Source organism: Protopterus annectens, chromosome 2.part1 (assembly GCF_019279795.1).
Source record: "Protopterus annectens isolate FY-2018-M chromosome 2.part1, PAN1.0, whole genome shotgun sequence".
In the NCBI taxonomy this organism is placed as follows: domain Eukaryota; kingdom Metazoa; phylum Chordata; order Ceratodontiformes; family Protopteridae; genus Protopterus; species Protopterus annectens.
Genome location: NC_056729.1, coordinates 957,565,014 through 957,585,274, shown reverse-complemented (window position 1 = coordinate 957,585,274; position 20,261 = coordinate 957,565,014).

Sequence of the window (20,261 nt, the reverse complement as noted above, 5' to 3'; positions counted from 1 at the left end):
CTAAAACTTCATGGGAATGTAGGGCTAGGCTTCTAAAGATCCTCATGGATCAATAACTTAGTAAGTGCCTATGAACATTTGACTATGTAAGAACAGGAGCAAACTGAAGGAAAAGTTAGTATTAGTAAAACAAATAATGGATGCTACTTTATGGCAAAATAGAGAAGAAAAACTGGTTGTGTGTGATGTAGCATAAGTTTTTGATTCAGTGAGTTATGAGGCACTGTGGGAAATTATAGGAGGATAAGAAGTTTGGGAGAAAATAATAATTTTTTTTAAAGAAATGTTATGAAAAGTCTTAATGAAAATCATGACAAATAGCTGGTTAGGAGTAGAATAGAAAACTGAAAGAGGTGTTAAATAGGGGTATTCTGTGAGTATGTGTCTTTTCATGTTGGTGATGCATTCAACTAAACAAAAATTTGTAGATGAAATGATAGGGGTTATAATACCTGTATACCTTTCATATGCAGACGATTTGTTCATTGTAACAAAGAATACCAGGTGGATGAGAAAAACTGTGATAAGAGTGAAAAGTGATTAAAGAAAGATGGACTGAAATAAAACTGGTTAAAAAACAAGAGTTTGGTGAAATAAAAAGATAAATGGAATATATAGGTATGAGAAAAAAGATAAGTATATAAGAAATAAGGTTTGGGGAATGACATGAAATAGCTCTGCAATTGACACAGATTATGGAAGAAGTAAAACCATTGATTAATTAGTGAAAAACTTTTTATTTATCTGTATTGATGAAGGAAGCTGGGATATATGAGGATAGTATGTATGTCTCCTGGGAAAATGGAAAAAAGTTATTACAAATTTGTTTTAGCATTGTCTGTGGATCAAGACTGAATCTAATTAGTAGAAGAATTAATCATATATAATGAAAATGAAGAGGGAGGTCTGGATTAAAAAAGATTGCATATTTGGCATCTATAATTTTGGAGCATATTAAAAACTATGATGGAGACGGGAAATAGTTTGTTAGCAGAAATATTGTATGTAAAAAATGGACAGATGATAAAAAGGAAGAGAGAGTGAGAAAAGCCATAGAAATCAGGAAAGTATGGAAGGAATAGAATATGATGAAAAGATTAAATTATGGAAAATAAAGACAGGAAGGAATTGTATAATATAATGATTGAGAAACATTATTCGACATATCTATCTATCCATCCAGCCATCCTCAACCCTTCTTCTCATTTTACACATGGTGTCGGTGTGTCATTTCTGCAGTGACAACCATCTCAAGCCAAGGTTTACACCGCCAGGTGGCTATTTGACATTTCTATGGATGAAATTTAAAGAAGATATTAAAATGCCATCTGCAGCAGTTGGAAAGACCACAGAAGTACCTCACAAAGAGGATTACTGGCCTCAAACAAATGTCGTACACTGACTGCCTCAAAAAACTCCAGCTTTACTCCATAGCATATCACCTAATCAGAGGTAATCTCTGCCTAACATATAAAGCTATGTCAAACCCAGAGCTGTTGGACATGCTACACCTAAAGAAATCCCTCCAAGCTACACGCTCTAGGGACCTAAACCTTGTCACCACAATAAACAGGACATGCTGGAGGGATAGATTCCTGTCCCAGAGACTTCTTATATTCTGGAACAGGCTACCTATCTATGTCAAGCAGAGTTCTTCATTAGCACTCTTCAAGAAAAATCTTGATGAGTGGATGAGAAATAGGAAATACACCCCAGGGATCACTTCTGTGTTTCTGCTGGGCTGTGGCACAGGAAAATAACTTTCTTGGATAGAGTAAGCTATGGTGCCTTGCTGGCTAGGCTTACATAGGCCCTTGGGTCAATAGCCAAGTACCTACCTATGAACCTATGAATATACAAAGGAAGGGTGTGAAGTATTTTATTAGACCGGAGATTTTTATGTAGGCAATTACTGGATAAACTGCCAGTAAAACGTAGTATGAAATATAAGGCAATATAGGAAAATTTGTAATATTTGTAATGAGGAAAAAATGACAAAGCACTAGTACTTAGAAGGTAAAAATAATGTGTGGTTTTGGAAAAAAATAAGATGAATATACAGCATAAGGATTTAAGGATGCAAGTATAGATGCACTACTGTATATGAAATATGAAATAGAAGACACTGTGTAATTGATAAATGGGATATGATATTTCTAACAATATAGATTTTGTGAAGAAGGAGATGTGAAGAGTTATTGTACAACACAAATAGAAATGAAAATGCAAACGTGTTAGATAAAATAAAATGGAGGATATGGAGGAAAAGATTGCCAATTAGAACTGAAATTATAAAGTATGTTATGGTTCTGAGATTGAAGATATAAATACTGTACATATTTTAAAAGTGTAAATAAAATAGAAAGGGTGTAGTATATCAAAATCTGCAAATTTACAAGGCAACCCCCTGCTGTTTTCAATAAGTGCCATGGAATCTCTTGCATAAACATGAGTTATCACCATCTCAGGCAAACAGGATATCTGTTTATTATCTTATCCAGAGAACAGTACACTTAGGAGTGGATTATCACATAATGCTGCATTGCAGTGTCAGCAATGGGAAATTAATACAGTCAATGAGCCTCTACTTTGCTGTTGCTTTTACTAATTAAGAACGCTACACTGTGTGTGTGTGTCTCTGTGTGTGTGTGTGTGTGTGTGTGTGTGTGTGTGTGTGTGTGTGTGTGTGTGTGTGTGTGTGTGTGTGTGTGTGTGTGTTAGTGTAACATATGGTAGGATAATGCCTGAAGTGTGCCCATTTTGCATGAATACACCCATTGGTTTACTAAAGACAAATAAATGTAAGTAGTACAAGTGATTAGCTGTTGGGGTCACTAGGTGCTTCTTATTCCTAGATCTTGTCTGAGAAAAACAATTTGGCAAACACATTACAGAGCCTGTGTCATCAGATGTCAAACTATGTAGAATTCTAATATAAATATGCTGTTCTGCATATTGCCTTTAGAATTATTAGAAGATTGGCAGGGAGTAGGATGTTGCTTGAGGTTATGACCCAAAAGAGTTAATAGTAAAAAATATGTGGGCATAGAATGACTAACTAGGAAACAGGATCGATACTGACACAAGAACAAAGCGGAGAAGCCCACATATAAAATGCTCAAAGACAAAGATACATGACAGGAAAGGAAAGGTGTGAAAAGAATAATTCAGAGCAGGCATGCAGTAAACTGCTAAAAAATAATACAAATTATGCAATGATATGGTATAATAATATGGCAATGATGACTGATACTCAGAAAAGATACATACATATCATATGTACTCTTATTAGTACATGCATACATAAGGTGCAAATTCCATCAGAAGGGTTAGCAGTTAACATATAGATGATAAGAGCACAGTCTTATGGTACATAATTTATAATACTATTGGATGTATAAATAAATGCATGGGCATAAAGTACATATAATAAACAAATACACTGTTACTACAGTAATGCTATTCAATGGAGTGGAAAAGAACAATCAAAAAGGTGCAGCTGGCAGAAATATATACTTTTATGCATGTCAATATCTTAATATGTTTTACAATGCTAAGAGGCAGAAATTGAGCTGCAAGTAACAGGCATACAGCATGGCAGGATACAGATCCACAAACAGCAAAATGTGTATGTCACGCAATGGCAGTACAATGAGATAAATACAGGTACACTGCAGTTTTCCATCTAAGATACAACCATAATGGCCTTATGCAAAGACCACCATAGTGAGTACAGTTATATATATATATATATATATATATATATATATATATATATATATATATATATATATATATATACAAACTGTTCCCATTAACCTACAACATACATTCTGCAAGAAGGCACAGATATTGTACAACCCTCTCATTCGCCATTTTAAGGTTTAGCCAACCTGTCTGGAGGCCAAACAGAATGAGTACTCTTTTACTTTGCTATAAGAGATAGAAAGTTCTGCTTCCTATCCTACTAAGACAGGCATGGAAACTTCTGTATCCCTATCCTCTTGACAAAAGGTAACAGATTGCAGTGCTCTCTAATCTTTATTACTCCTTTGAACTGCAACTCCTCTCTCTTTGAAATTCTTCAGCTTCCTTCACTCTATCTCAGCTGGGGCAAAATCATCCATCCTGTTTTTAACCCATTTTTGAGATTTTGAAACATATTCTCTCTGGGTGTTTGGGTTCCCCTTTCTTTCCTGCGTGTCTAGGGTGTCCCTATAGCAGAGAGGCAGGGGTAACCTCTTTATTGTTATAATCATCTCATTATTTTCAAGGACCCCTGAAAATGGACTTTTTCCCCAATTATTGCATCATGGTTGAAATAAGGAGCCATGGTTACTGGTACAGTAATTCCACCGGTATAGCAGGGTAATATCTTCTATTCTCATGAATGCATGCTACCTTAATGTTCCTTGAAGGCCTGACCTTCTGTTTACAGATGTTCTTCACCTTTACTATAGTGATGAAGCTGATTGAGACTAATGACCTGATGTAGTTTCTGACAGTCACCCTTTATTAGGCATTTTATTCAGTCAGTCTGGTAATAAGTAGATCACAATTCCTTATTAAATAGCTTATTCACCCCTTCTGATTCTTTAGATGTTTATAAACATGTTTCTGTTTTAGTTTTCGTTGTGTGGAGTTTAGCTATGTGTCCTTGCTTACCACACATAAAGCATGAAACAGAAGTCACACCCTCCATTACTTTAATCACTTTTTCTGCACTTTCTTAGCATAGGTTTCTTTAAGTATGGTCTTGTAACAAAATATTCCTTCTACTTTTGCAAAATTTTGTATACTGTGGGTCCATTAAACACACTCACATTTTAATTGCTATTAGGGAATCTCTGTTAAATCTGTCGCAATAATCCCCATCATATTTTCGTCTCTTACTGTTAATACCCTCACAATCTAACCAAAAATGTCATAAGTTTTAATTCAAATAATTTCACCTTGAGAGACAGCCTACTCAATAAATGAAAGAACTTGAGTTTCATAACTGATGTATGCCCTTGCCAATAAACTTTTCTTTACCTTATTAAAATTACCTCCAATTCAAACCAGGTTTGTCCATGTAGGTACAGAGGAGCTCCTCCTTCAGATTATCTGCCAAAATTTGCAACCAATTAGAATGATATCTTCCATCCTGGTTGGCTAATCTTTTAAATGTTACTAGGCTGACTTCCATGTCTTCTGTACTGATAAGGAGGGGTTTGAATAATGACATGACCATTGGTCATGCCACTGACTTGGCTGACACTCCCTTTCCACTCAGCAGCAGTAGTTAAGTTCAGAAGTTATTCCATGTGGGCCATCTTCCAGCCTTCACAATACAAAAAAATAAGAAAACAAAGGGGGGTGCAGTAAAGAGAGTCAGTAAGGTAGAAGTTAACAAAATAAAACCTGAAATCATAGATTATCTGTGAAGTGAAGGATTTAGTGTAGAAAATATAGCACAGACAATGTGGCAGCATGATGGAACAATAAAACCCCAGATTAAATAGCATCAATTGGAGCAGGAGGTATCTGAAAAAAGGATGTACATGAGAAAGAAAATGAGATCTGTTATGGTGCAATATTTATGCAAAGGAGAAAGTAAACCTAAGCAATATAAAACAGCAGCACTAAATATATTTGAAGAGAAATACATGCAAAAGCACTTGAACATGGAAAAGTTTACAATACAAGAAAAATAAAGGGGAGGGGAGTAGAAAATTTAACTGGTAAGGAAGAAGTTAAATAAACAGAAACTGAAGTTATGGATTATTTGCAAAATGAAGGATTTAGTGCATAAAATCCAGCACTGGTACAGGCAGTCCCAGAGTTACAGACTTCCGACATACAGAAGACCCATAGATAAAAATGGGTTGCCGCATTGTTGGAAATAATGTATAAATAAATAAAAATCTTTAAAGTTGCTCAAATCTTACCGTAAAATGAAGAATTCTGTTGTACTGTCCTTTTCCCCATTCAGGAAGCTGTTCGCATGTCTTGTTAGAGCAGCTACTTCCTCCATCATGGAGAACAAGAGATCCAGTTGGTTAAGAGATCACTGTGTTGGCAATCTGATTGGTCAAGACTGCTGGCTTCTGCAGTACACAGTACTAAAGCAGTTACTTTACTGTACAGTAGAATGGGCAAATGGTATTGTGGCTCACTAAGGTCTAGATGACAGTAGGAAGTCTGGCAGAAGTCAGAAAGTTCAGGAAAGAGTGGACAACATTCGTGAGTGATGCCTGTGGTACAGAAATGTAAAGTGAAGCTTAAAAAGAGGCAAATTTGACATTTGTTTTTGTATGGAACATTCTATTGTACTGTACTGTAGTGTATTGCAGTACAGTACAGTAGAATGTGCCATGTACGTGTTTCGACTTACATACACATTTGACTTAAGGCCAGATTAAAACATGGATTCCATCCTAAACCTGAGGAATGCCTGTAATTTCACAGTATGATGGAACAATGAGTCCCAAGATTAAATAGAAACACATGGAGTGGGGAGCATCTGAAGACTTGCCACATGGTGATGCTGTGAAATATAACAAAGATTCTAAATGGATAAAAACATTAAAAGAAACAATAAGCAGTTTTAATGTAGAGGATTGGAAAACACAGAGAAATTGAAAAAAACCTAAGAGAAGCTCCTAATTGGAAAACACAGGGCCAGAAGCAGTACCTAACTTTGGCTAAAATTATTAACATCTTTACACAAAGATTTAGCCTTGAGTAGTAAATTACTTATATGTACATCCCGGACAGATGCCAATCTGGTTAACAACAGAAAAAAATGATACCAGTCCTTAAGTGTGAACCAGCACGCCATCCTAAAAATTATAAACCGATTGACTTGCCTCCTGACAATATACAAACTATATACTGGAATTTATACAAACAGAATTTATAGTCATTTAGGAAAAAAAAATTCAATTACACCAACAGAACAAAATGATAAAATAAAACTATAAGGAAAAAAAGACCAGTTGTTGCTAAATAACAGAGAATTACAAAAAGGGAAAGATCTAAGTATGGTATGGATATATTACAAAAAAAAACACATTTGGCAACATAAAACATTCATTGAAAAAGGTGTGCTTACAGATGTATAAGAAACAACCTCTATTGATTAGTTACATAACAGTGACCAAGAAACAGTGGCAAATTACTTTGCTATTAAGTAATGATAAAGGGTAAATTACTATCCCAGTGATAAATATTCAAAGGGGATTATTCCAGGGTAATTGTCTGTCACTACTGCTGCTTCATCTTGCCCTTAACCATTAAGCTGTTTACTTAACTGATTATGCCATGGTTACAATCTGGCTTCCAGAAAACAACCTTTTTAAAGACTTCTCATCTACTTTTTGTGGATGACTTAAACTTCATATTTCAACAGAGGTGGAGCTGAGAGAACACCTGCAGGTTGTTAAAACTTTCTCAGAGGATATAAGAATGTAATCTGGTCTTGTTAAATGTTCAAAAACATACCCCGGGATTCATGAAGATTGGCGCAAGGATGGCGTTAGCCTTGCACTGAACGTGCGGCATAGAGATGGCGCAGCAGCACCACATGCATATTAATGGAGTCCTGCCGTAACGGCCACGTGCATAGGAAATGTGTACGAATGCAGGGGGCATGTCCAAGCGCTACTCGGAGGCTTGATCATGTCGGCTGCATATGCACAACCTAAAATGCTGACTAGTACAGCCTGCCTCTAATAGTAATCACTCCTGTCAGTGTCCATGTATACTGAAATGTATGCAAAGCATACAAGACATCTTGCGAACACCACAATAAGAAGTAAACACAAAGGCACGTAGCTGAATATTGAGTCCCCGTCCCTCGAACAAAGATATTTAAAAACCTGTGCCCGTATTCCATTGTAGTGTCGCTAGTTATACCAAGTGGAAGCGAAATGCATCGTGTTAGCGCACCACCAATTGCCAAGCCTAGCCCAATGGTTTGCGTTACCACCTGTCCCACTTTGTGAGGGACAGTCCCCCTCTAGGCAGGTGTCTCCATACCAAAGTCATAATAAATGTGAAATGTCCTGCGATATTAGGACATAATTATGTCCCATATGTTATGAAATAGTCTCATACGGTATGTATGTCCATATATAAAATACCTATATGTTACAAGAAACTGAATAAGCAAGTAAATGAAACAGAATAAGCAACTACACTGCTACAACAATAAAAGCTTATATGTAGGTATGAAACTAAAGTACTATCCTTTGTAATGACCGTGGGTATGTGTTGGCCTGTAAACTCAGATGTGTGCCATGAAAATGTCCCATCCAGGTCATATGAAAAGGTGGCAATCCTACCAATGGTCAGAGCATTGGCCCAATATCTGCCCATTCGTGGTCCAAGACGTCCTTGCCAGGATGGCCCATAGATGAACGGGTATTACCCAGGTCTACCTACCATGTCATGAAAGATAAGTATTTGCGAGTACCTATGTGTGTGAAGTACAGCATGTGGTTGATCTGAAATGTTAGTGTAGACCTCACAACCATATTGGTCTCAGAGATATGTAGTGTACGCAATGTGTTCTATTGACTGTGCCATGGGCAATCAACTAGAGAAGGGATGAATGTTGATTGTGGAATATGGGGGTGGGGGGTGATGGGTAATGTAATAATTCACCAAGGGGAGACTGGGTTGGATGCACAATAGATGAAATGGAGGTCTACAAGGGAGTGGTGTGTGAATCAGGAAGATAAACAAAGAACAAATACACATATCTGCAATACAATCCCACAAACATGTGAACATTAAAATGTGTAATACACATGTATAGAAACGTTACCGGCACATACCCACATAATGGTCTTGCCTGAACTGAGCCATCCAACCTCAACACACCTGGATACATAATTGTATACCCATCACCCCCTTCACAGCACACCACCCCCCCCTTCCTGAACATCCACCAAAACCAGCCATACACGGGCTGCTAGATAGACGCGGCCATATCTGTACATAGTGACCCCTACTCATATCTTGTAGGCAAACTCACCCTAGGCATTCTCAGGATTGCAAACTATGTATCCCTTGCATGTATAACCCTACCTTACAGCTGAAAAGCAAAGATGGTCATTGTTCCCCACAATTTTTGGATATCCCTCATGGGATATGTATCTGTTCTAAACATTAGACTTGGTGTCACGACACGATGTCCAGTCCTGTGTACATATGGACACAAGTTGTATGAGCAGTAGCTGTCCACAAGACTGCTCAGCCTCCAGCCAGTCCTGCAGAACCTACGACCCGGGATTAAACACCTGACCGTGATGCATGTCTCCCCACGTGCATTATGAGGAATATATACCTTACACATTTGCATAGTGGCAGTCAGAGTTAAGGTGCTTAAGGTGCTGTAAAGCAGACATAAGTAGGGTTGCCACCTGCCCCACCTTGTGAGGGACAGTTCCTTTTTGGATAGTTGTGTCCAGACCAAATATAATGCAATGGCAAATGTCCTGTGATTGTAGGAAATATGTCCCATATTTCATGTAACAGTTGCATAAATCAGTTATTTATGTAAAATACTCAAAGTTACGTGAATGGGCGTTCCTTCATTGAAGGTTGTGCGTTAGGCCCGGCAAGCCAGCATGTAAAACTCTACTGCCAATCATTAGTGGACCGGATTTCTGCTGTGGCGACCCCTAACCGGGAAAAGCCGAAAGACACAAACAAACTCAAAGTTACAAGAAACAGATGAAGCAAACAAACTGCTACAAGAATAAGCGTTCATTTAGGGAAATAAGTAAAGTTCTAACCTTTGTACTGACCGTTGGTATATGTCGACCTGTAAAGTCTGATGTGTGTCCCAAAAATGCTTTGCTTTGGCCATATGAAAAGGTGGCAACCCGAGACGTAAGCGGGTATGCAAGCATGTATGCGTGACGGTAGCTGGCGGCGATTCAACAGTATGGGAAATGTAAATGAACATATAGGTGTATATGCATGTGTATGTACAGACCGATATATGCACAAACACACACACACACACACATATATATATATATATATATATATATATATATATATATATATATATATATATATATATATATATATATATAAATAAATATATGTAGATATGAAGAATGAACATGGTCACAATACAGGAAATCTCCATAATAGTTAGTGCTGCTATATATCAGGATGGCCATCTCTGAGCACACCTCTGCATCCCTAACCACAGGTAGGATGCTAAAAGTGGAACAAATGATCTCCCCTTGCTAAGTCTGACTTTCAACTAAGTACAGGACAGTCCTGGTCCCCAGTCAGACAAGCCTAAACCCAGAAGACCATATGAACACCCTGACAATGGAACACACATATGTGCCAGGACTATAGGCTGTAGAGGTCTGAATATCCTCGGAGTGAGTCAACATGCGGCACAAGTTCAGAGCAGTAGGGAATAGGGAATGACGCATGTGTAGTAATGTGTTTTTCCCAACAGGTAAATGGAAGCCTGCTGTGTAAGTGAAGTGATGAGGCATGTGTTCGGGTAACTATGCACCATGGGTATACATATAAATGAGGCAGAACACCAATAGTGTAGTGGTTAGAGCATCTGCCTAACGAAAAGGCATTCACGGTTCAAGGTGGACAATAGCACATATCATTTTCCTTATGGAATGAATGTTGCTCTGCTGTAAAGCTGACATTTAAACATGTAAAGCTGAATGTGTGTATCGCATGGGACTATTAACCAATTCTTTTCGATCAAAGTGGTATTGTCATAATGTAACAGAAACCCAACAGTAGCCAGCAAGAAAAAAAAATTGTTCTTTTTAAGATACTTTCTTTAACGTAAAATCAATTTAATGAATTTTTTTCCGTTTTTGTCACTTCAAATAAAGTAACTTCTTCTAACATAAATCAAATTAATGAAATTTTTTCACATTTTCGTCACTTCAAATAAAGTAACTTCTTCAGACACACAGACAAACAGCAGTTACATTGTTTCTGCACCATTTAAACCATGTAGCATGGAGTCATGTGACTAGTAACAGCACTGAATTAAAGGTGGAAAGCACAGTAAATTCAAAGCCTATAAAAGTCAATCTTAACGTTTACATACTGCCTCGAATAAAAAAGTAATATGCAGTCAGTGCACAATATTTAAAAGTTATATTAATATCATACATAAAAAAAAGTAAACTATCGTGTAAGATTTCTTAGTTTGAGCAAACATGAAATATTACAATTCTCATTCAAGCCAGGCAAGCAGAAAGCATTAAGAGCTAACTGCCATTCTAATTCTCGTACCTCTAATAAAACTGAGTATGGGCCACCTCTAATATCAGGAAGTACTTGATCAATAGCTTGAAATGTGAAACTATGTCCACCATTTAACAAAACATGCTTTGCTAAGGCATTTTCTGTTTTGTTTTTACTAATCGCATAAGAGTGTTCATAGATTCTTTCACGGAGCTTCCTGTCCGTTTTCCCTGTATAGAAAGCTGGACATGAAGTACAGGAAGCTAAGTAAACAACACTCTTGGACTCACAGTTCAACTTATAGTTGATGCAAAATTTACTTGTATTCAATACACCAAATGAGTTACCTGTTTTTATGTGTTTACACATCCTACATGCTCCACACATAAAAGTTCCAGTAAGTCTAGAAGTAGATTTAGTGCTCCTGGTTTCAAAAAAACTTTTTAAGTTAGCACCTCTTCTGTAAACAATATTGGGTGACTGACCAATTCTATCAATTAAGGAAGAATCCTGATAAAAGAAGCTCCAATTTTTACGGAGAATTAGTCTAAGTTGGTCAATGTCTTTAGTAAAGGTGGTTATAAAGTATTACATAAGTAAGTCTCCCTAGTTTGCTGAGTCATTAAAGGTTTTATTGAGGTAATCAAGTTATTATTTGGTAACTGTGTAATTCGAAGAGAATCCTGGCTAGGAGATAACTCTACCAGGTTAACGTCAATGACAGCTGAAGGTATGGTCAAGAGGGTTGAACTATACCCCTACTCCGTTTATTTACAATTTCTTCAGTTAAGTCATTTATTAATCCAACCGGATAGCCTCTATTGCAAAACATGTCTCTCAAAGCTGACATTCAGAATTAAAGTCAACTTCTCTAGTGCACATCCTTGCGGCTCTAATCAGTTGACCTTTCACTATTGAGCGTTTTTGCCTGTAAGGGTGTGCACTAGAAAAATACAAGTAGGAGTTACAATATGTAGGTTTTCTGTAAATTTTAGAGACATATCTCCCACTTGCTATGTCTTTTTTTATGTTCACGTCCAAATAGTCAATACTGGAAGAATGAAAAGTGTAAGTAAATTTAAAAAAGGTGTAGTGGAGTTAAAGTAATCTATCATTTGTTTGGCTTGTGTTTCATTTCCTTTAAAAATCACAAAAATGTCGCCCAAAAATCTAGCATAAAAAGCAAAGGAAGTGTAAATTTCTAAGTTGTTGAATACAAAATATTCTTCCCATTGGGCCATAAACATATTCGCCACACTCGCTCCACAAGAGGAGCCCATAGCAACACCATGGTATTGTAAATAGATCTTATCATTAAAAATATAAAAAATATTAGAAAGTATTATGTCAATTAACTCATTTGCCAGGTCAATATCCTTTTATGGAGCTTTTTTGTATTTCATGTAAATTTCTACCCACTCAACTGCTTCTAAGTGAGGAATAGAAGTATATAAATCGACTACGTCGACGGTAAGAAAGTTGTCTTCCTGTTTAACTTCTAAAGTATTCAAACTTTTCAACAGAGTCCATGAGTCTTTGCATACTCGTGACTCAAGTTTAAGATATTTTTGTAATATTAAGTCAATGAGTTTTGCACATGGGTAAGTCAAGGTGCCTCGACCATCAATAACTGGGCACATAGGGGGGGTCATGTTGGCACTTATGGATCTTTGGTATTCCAAACATGACAGCTGTTTTAGGGTAAAGAATGTTAATATAACTGAATGTGTCTAAGTCTATTTTAGCTTCTATGAACAGGTCTCTAAAATACACTCTGATTCTTGATTGTGCAGTGTTTAATTCATTAAGAGATGCCTTAGCATAGGCCGGACTATTCAAAGCTAACTCCATTTTTCTTTTGTAATCAGTAATATCAAAAACAACAAGACCACCCCCTTTGTCTGGTTTAACTAAACGGACAGGAGCTGATCTAAGTAGTTTCAGTGCTCTTACCTGTTCCGTAGTAGTGTTACTCTGTTTATAACAAGTGGTACTAACTCTAATAGAAGGTATGTGTCTGATGTCTAGTTCACACACGTTTTCATAAAGAGCTAAAAGAGGGTGAAGGGGAGGGTTGAACGTACTAGCAGTCCTAAGTACATGTGTAGGTTGTTGGACATTACCTAGTAGGAAGGAAAGGCTTAGTTTCCTTACATAACACTTTAAGTCCAACAAAGTTTTTACCACATTAATGTTATTACTTAAGACATAGGTGTTACCCTTCACCAGCAGTTCTACTAGATTTGCTTCTATAACAACAGATGAAAAGTTATAAATGTTAAAGTCCCCTTTAGAGTTAGTAAGGACAACTAAGTTATTTATAGCAACAGAGTCATTAGAAACTATCTCCTCCGACGGTTGTTCCGTCTTTTGTTCCTCTGGTATTGAGGATGACGTGCCCCAGTAGTGGGCATATTGTTCTTGTCCTGGTGAAAATTTAGAGCAAGTTGGTTGTTGTTTGCTTGCCCCTCGTGTGAATTGTTAGCCCGAATTCTTTCACTTCGCCTAACTGTATCAGCTAAGTCAGTAATATTAGCCTCAGAATCAGATGGCAGTAAGCTATCAGCAGAGTTATTGTTAGTTGAGTCGACTTCTATCTGGGGCGGCACCATGTTGGAATTGTGCCAAACCTGTGAAATTTGTGGTCTAGGGTAAGCAGAACTGTTAGTGTATGCCATACGGTCACGGTTAATTTTTTTAATCTTGTTGTTCTTAAGTCTGTCCTACAGTTGCTCAATACTGGTGAAGACTCTGTTGTAGTCAAACCTATATCTAACAAAATCAGAATGTAATTTAATAGACTTGTCAAGTCTTCAACTTCCTTCACTAAGGTCTAAATCTGCAGTGAGTAATGTTTTATCATTAGCTCCATAAGCTGAAAACCTTGCTGGTCAAAAAAGCAAGAAATTGTGTGTGGAAAGGAGAGTCTGGAATTAAGCCAGTTGGGTATTGGTAGCAACTAAGACCTTTAGGTACTATCTTTTCAGATAAACATTGTCTGAAATATATCACCTCAAGCTGAAGCTTCTTCAGTTTTAAAAGTTTCACATCAAAAGATTTTAGTTTGTCAGCAAGCAAACATACATGTGGCTCAGGTTGTTCCTGGGAGTTAGTAAACCCAAAGCTTAACTTGGTAGTATTGTTAACTCATTCGATAAAAGAAAACCTTTAATGACTCAGCAAACTAGGGAGACTTACTTATGTAATACTTTTATAACTACCTTTAGTAAAGACATTAACCAACTTAGACTAATTTTCCATAAGAATTGGAGCTTCTTTTATAAGGATTCTTCCTTAATTGATAGAATTGGTCAGTCGCCCAATATTGTTTACAGTAGAGGTACTAACTTAAAAAGTTTTTTTGAAACCAGGAGCACTAAATCTACTTCTAGACTTACTGGAACTTTTATGTGTGGAGCATGTAGGATGTGTAAACACATAAAAACAGGTAACTCATTTGGTGTATTGAATACAAGTAAATTTTACATCAACTATAAGCTGAACTGTGAGTCCAAGAGTGTTGTTTACTTAGCTTCCTGTACTTCATGTCCGGCTTTCTATATAGGGAAAACGGACAGGAAGCTTCGTGAAAGAATCTATGTACACTCTTATGCGATAAGTAAAAACAAAACAGAAAATGCCTTAGCAAAGCATGTTTCGTTAAATGGTGGACATAGTTTCACGTTTCAAGCTATTGATCAAGTACTTCCTGATACTAGAGGTGGCTCATACTCAGTTTTATTAGAGGTACGAGAATTAAAATGGCAGTTAGCTCTTAATGCTTTCTGCTTGCCTGGCTTGAATGAGAATTGTAATATTTCATGTCTGCTCAAACTGAGAAATCTTAAGATCGTTTACTTTTAATTTTTATTTATGATATTAATATAACTTTTAAATATTGTATACTAACTGCATATTACTTTTTTATTCGAGGCAGTATGTAAACTTTAAGATTGACTTTTATAGGCTTTGAATTTACTGTACTTTGCACCTTTAATTTACTGCTGTTACTAGTCACATGACTCCATGCTACATGGTTTAAATGGTGCAGAAACAATGTAACTGCTGTTTGTCTGTGTGTCTGAAGAAGTTACTTTATTTAAAGTGACGAAAATGTGAAAAAATTTTATTAAATTGATTTTACGTTAGAAGAAGTTACTTTATTTGAAGTGACAAAAACGGAAAAAAATTCATTAAATTGATTTTACGTTAAAGAAAGTATCTTTAAAAGAACATTTATTTCTTGCTGGTTACTGTTGGGTTCCTGTTTCATTTTTGGATTGTTTGTTTCTTCTGCCTAGTTCACTTGTATTGTCATGACGTATAAGGCACAAATAAGCATAAATAAGCGACAGTAAACATATGTAACGCACAGTAAGCATAGGCGAGTGCGCCTGCACGGGTGTAAGCAGCTCCCAGCATAGAAATGTATGGTTGTATGTACAGATGTAATACACACACACACACACACACACACACACACATATCTATCTGTCTATATATATATATATATATATATATATATATATATATATTTATATATATATATACATATATATATATATATATATATATATATATATATATATATATATATATATATATATATATATATATATATATATATATATATATATATATATATATATATATATATATATATATATATATATATATATATATATGTATATACACACACACACACACACACACACACACACACATATATATGTATATATATATATATATATATATATATATATATATATATATATATATATATATATATATATATATATATATATATATATATATATATATATATATATATATATATATATATATATATATATCAAGAATGGACGTTGTAACAGTAAAGCATACACAAGGGATGTGGGGAATCAAGAGCAATGTTGGTATTATAAAGAGCTTTCAGCGTATGTCATAAAAAGCTGCCCAGGAGTGAGCAGACTCACACCACAGGCAGGGTATTACCAGTGGGAGTAACATCATTGAAATGCTAGGTCTACTTTACACACAGACAGAATGTAGTCTCATGCTGGGACCTCCAAAGAGTGGAATGCGCAAATGGCCGTATTCAATAACACCAGGAAAGGCACGTATGTGCACATATACTTGGCGGGAGACCTTGTGAATGCATGAGGCAGGTTAGAATGCGTGTAGGGCCCCAAAAACTCTGGAGAGGGAAATGTGTAAAGGAGTGTCATGGCTGCAATAACAAGTGGATAAAGGATGTTACGCATGTAAATTTAAAATGGGTGGGGTGGAGGAACTATGGTTATGCAATTATGGATCCAGGCATGCCAGGACTGGATGGGCCGGTTCTAATGGACTGCCCCGTGGAGGTCAGCTAGGTCGTAATAGGTATATATGCGTACTCACATGCAGACAACAATATATGTTGACGTACAAATTCTGTAACGCATGCATTCCATTTGTTGACATAAATAATAGGAATGTGCCCATACAAACATTGACAATACATGAAATAATAAGCTGTGCAGAAGAGGGACGGGTCAAATCACACTGTCACATTGCAATTACCATCGGTAATCCCTACATGAACATATAGTGACATCTGTCCGCTGTATAACGTGCTACATACCGATTACAAGATGACTGGAGTGTGTCAGTGTTATAATAAATAAGGTCCCTAGTATGCTGTTGAAGCTTATAAATATCATTGCGCATGTGTAAGTGCATATGAGCGGGAAATGGACACACTGATGTACATATATATAATTTTATATATACATATATATATATATATATATATATATATATATATATATATATATAAAACAGCAAGATATGAATATACATGTATGAATACATATGCAGATATGTCTGTATATATTAATGTAAATACATATATATATATACATATATATATATATGTATATATATATATATATATATATATATATATATATATGTAACAGTGAAATATACATGCATATACTGAGGTTTTGTTACAGCTGTTACGGGCAACATGTTTAGACCGGGCATATGTTGGTGGGAGATCCACTCAACAAACGTCTACTTACCACTCCCTCCAGCTAGGCTGGTGAGACATACAGACGTGCAATAAAGGTAAATACAACACTGGTTCCCAGACCACCGGCAGGAAACTACCAGTGGGAGAGATCTACAAGGTCTACACTTTAAACATGGATAGTGATGTCCCTTGCGGGACACCAAAAATATGGTGCCTTCAGTTAATGGGAGTAACACAGTTAAGACCAGGATGTAGCTGTACAAGAACAGTAGGTTGTGCAAGCCTGATAACACATGGAATGACACAACGTATGACATGTGTCCCGACACGGGGAGAGTGGTCAGTGTGTAGAGATGTGTTCATATCTCACCTGCATCCACCTGCATCCACAGTAAGGATGAGTGCTGTAGAGTAGTGGCAGGTGGGGGAACTATAGGTATGCAATTATGAATCCAGGCATGCCAGGGTTGGATGGGCCAGTTCTAATGGACCGCCCAGTGGAGGTCAGCTAGGTCATAATAGGTAGATATGCATACTCACATGCAGACAACAATATATGTTGACGTACAAATTCTGTAACACATGCATTCCATTTGTTGACATAAATAATAGGAATGTGCCCATACAAACATCGACAGTACATGGAATAATAGTCTGTGCAGAAGAAGGATGGGACGAATCACACTATCACATTCCAATTACCATTGGTAATTTGTACATGAACATATAGCGACATCTGTCCACTGTATAACGTGCTACATACTGATTACAAGATGACTGGAGTATGTTGGTGTTATAATGAATAAGGCACTAGTATGCTGTTGAAGCTTATAAACATTACGCATGTGTAAGTGCATATGAGCGGGGAATGTATTGACACACTGATGTACATATATATAATCATATATATATATATATATATATATATATATATATATATATATATATATATATATATATAACATCAAGATATGAATATATATGTATGAATACATATTCAAATATGTCTGTATATATTAATGTAAATATATATATATATATATATATATATATATATATATATATATATATATATATATATATATATATATATATATATATATATATGTTACAGTGAGATACACATGTATATACCTAGGTTATGTTACAGCAGTTACAGGTAACATGTTTAGACCGGGCATATGTTGGTGGTAGGTCCACTCAACAAACGTCTACTTAACACCCCCCCCCCCCCAGCTAGGCCGGTGAGACATACAGACACGCAATAAAGGTAAATACAACACTGGTTCCCAGACCACTGGGAGGAAACCACCAGTGGGAGTGTTCTACAAGGTCTACACTTTAAACATGGACAGCGACGTCCCTTGCGGGACACCAAAAATTTGGTACTTCCAGCCAATGGGGCAACACAATTATGATAAGGATGTAGCTGTACACGGAACAATAGGTTGTGCAAGCCTGATAACACACGGATTGACACAATGTATGACATGTGTCCCGACACGGGGAGAGTGGGCAGTGTGTAGGCTGTGTTAATATCCCACCTGCGTCCACCTGTGCCCACAGTAAGGATGAGTGCTGTAGAGTAGTGGCAGGTGGTGGAACTATGGGTATGCGATTATGGGGCTAGGCATGCAGGTGTTGGCTGGCAGACACATATTACGACTGCCCCATGGGTGTAAGTAATATTCCGATGTGGGTATAGCAGACGCCCATACCTCACAAACTATAAGAGCACATCTACTGGACAGTCCGTAAACCATTGGGGGAATACAAAGGGACCATATCATTGAACTGTCCCCGATTACCAAGGACGTCCGTGATTATGAATCAGAATCTTAGCACAGTCTCAACTAAACCATCCTAGAACTAGTGATATTAGGAGGAAAGTTGGTGGAATACACGTAATGAATAATGACAACATGTAAGAGTCATAAACTGCATGCACCTCAGCAATGTGTATGAATACATACGTGCTCTGTGTCCGTCAATGTGTTAGGTTAATATCACCAACCTTCTAAATGTGTCCCTGAGGTCATTACGCAGTGTCCCTGATTCAGTTTTTATTCTTCCCCATTTGTATGAGAGGTCTGATAGTGAGAGAAAGTGCATGTTCCACCAACTACCTTAGAAGATTGATAGAATAAAAGGTTTGGGGTTACCACCTGTCCACCTTTGCGAGAGACACTTCCTGTAGGCAGTTGTGTCCTGCATAATAACTGTAATTGAGGCAAATGTCCTGTGATTTAGGGCAAAGACTACCTATATTGTCTGTAGTAGTAGTAGCATAAAACAATTATGTTCCTCTGAAACACCTAAATGTTATAGGTAACAGTATAAGCAACCATAATGCTACAAGATTAACCTTTTATTTAGGTGAAACAGTGAAATACGCCCCTTTCTACTGGCTGTGGGTCTGTTGCCCTGCAAAGTCTGACATCTCTACATACAGGTCCTATAGGGTTGCCACCTTTCCAAATGGCCAGAGTGGGACATATTCTGTAGAAATGTCAGACATTCCAGGACTAAACATACCTACAGCCATGCATAGTACAGGATTACACTTATTTGCACAAATAAAAGCTTAATGTAGTTGCATTTGAATTGCTTATACTACTTCACATGTATAGAAGTGTCATATATAAAATAACTGTTGTATGCAATTATTAATGAAACGTAGAATATAATAATGTCCTGTAATCTGGACATGTGCTATGTCACTCACACCCCTGTGTGTAAGTGAGGACCAGAGTATTACCTCGCAAAGTGGGACTGGTGGTAACCCTAAAGTCTTACCTTGGCCAATTGAGAAGGTGGCAAACCTATAATAGGTATGCGGTAGCATGACCCATCCGATGGATGTGGCGACCACAACCCAACTACTCGTTTGTAATGCAGGGTCTTGGTTCCCATGAATCATCCAGATGGGAGCAGAGTGTATGCGGAACACACAAATATGATTAATTCACTGGACAGGCCACTGATTCTGTACAGTCGAATGCCA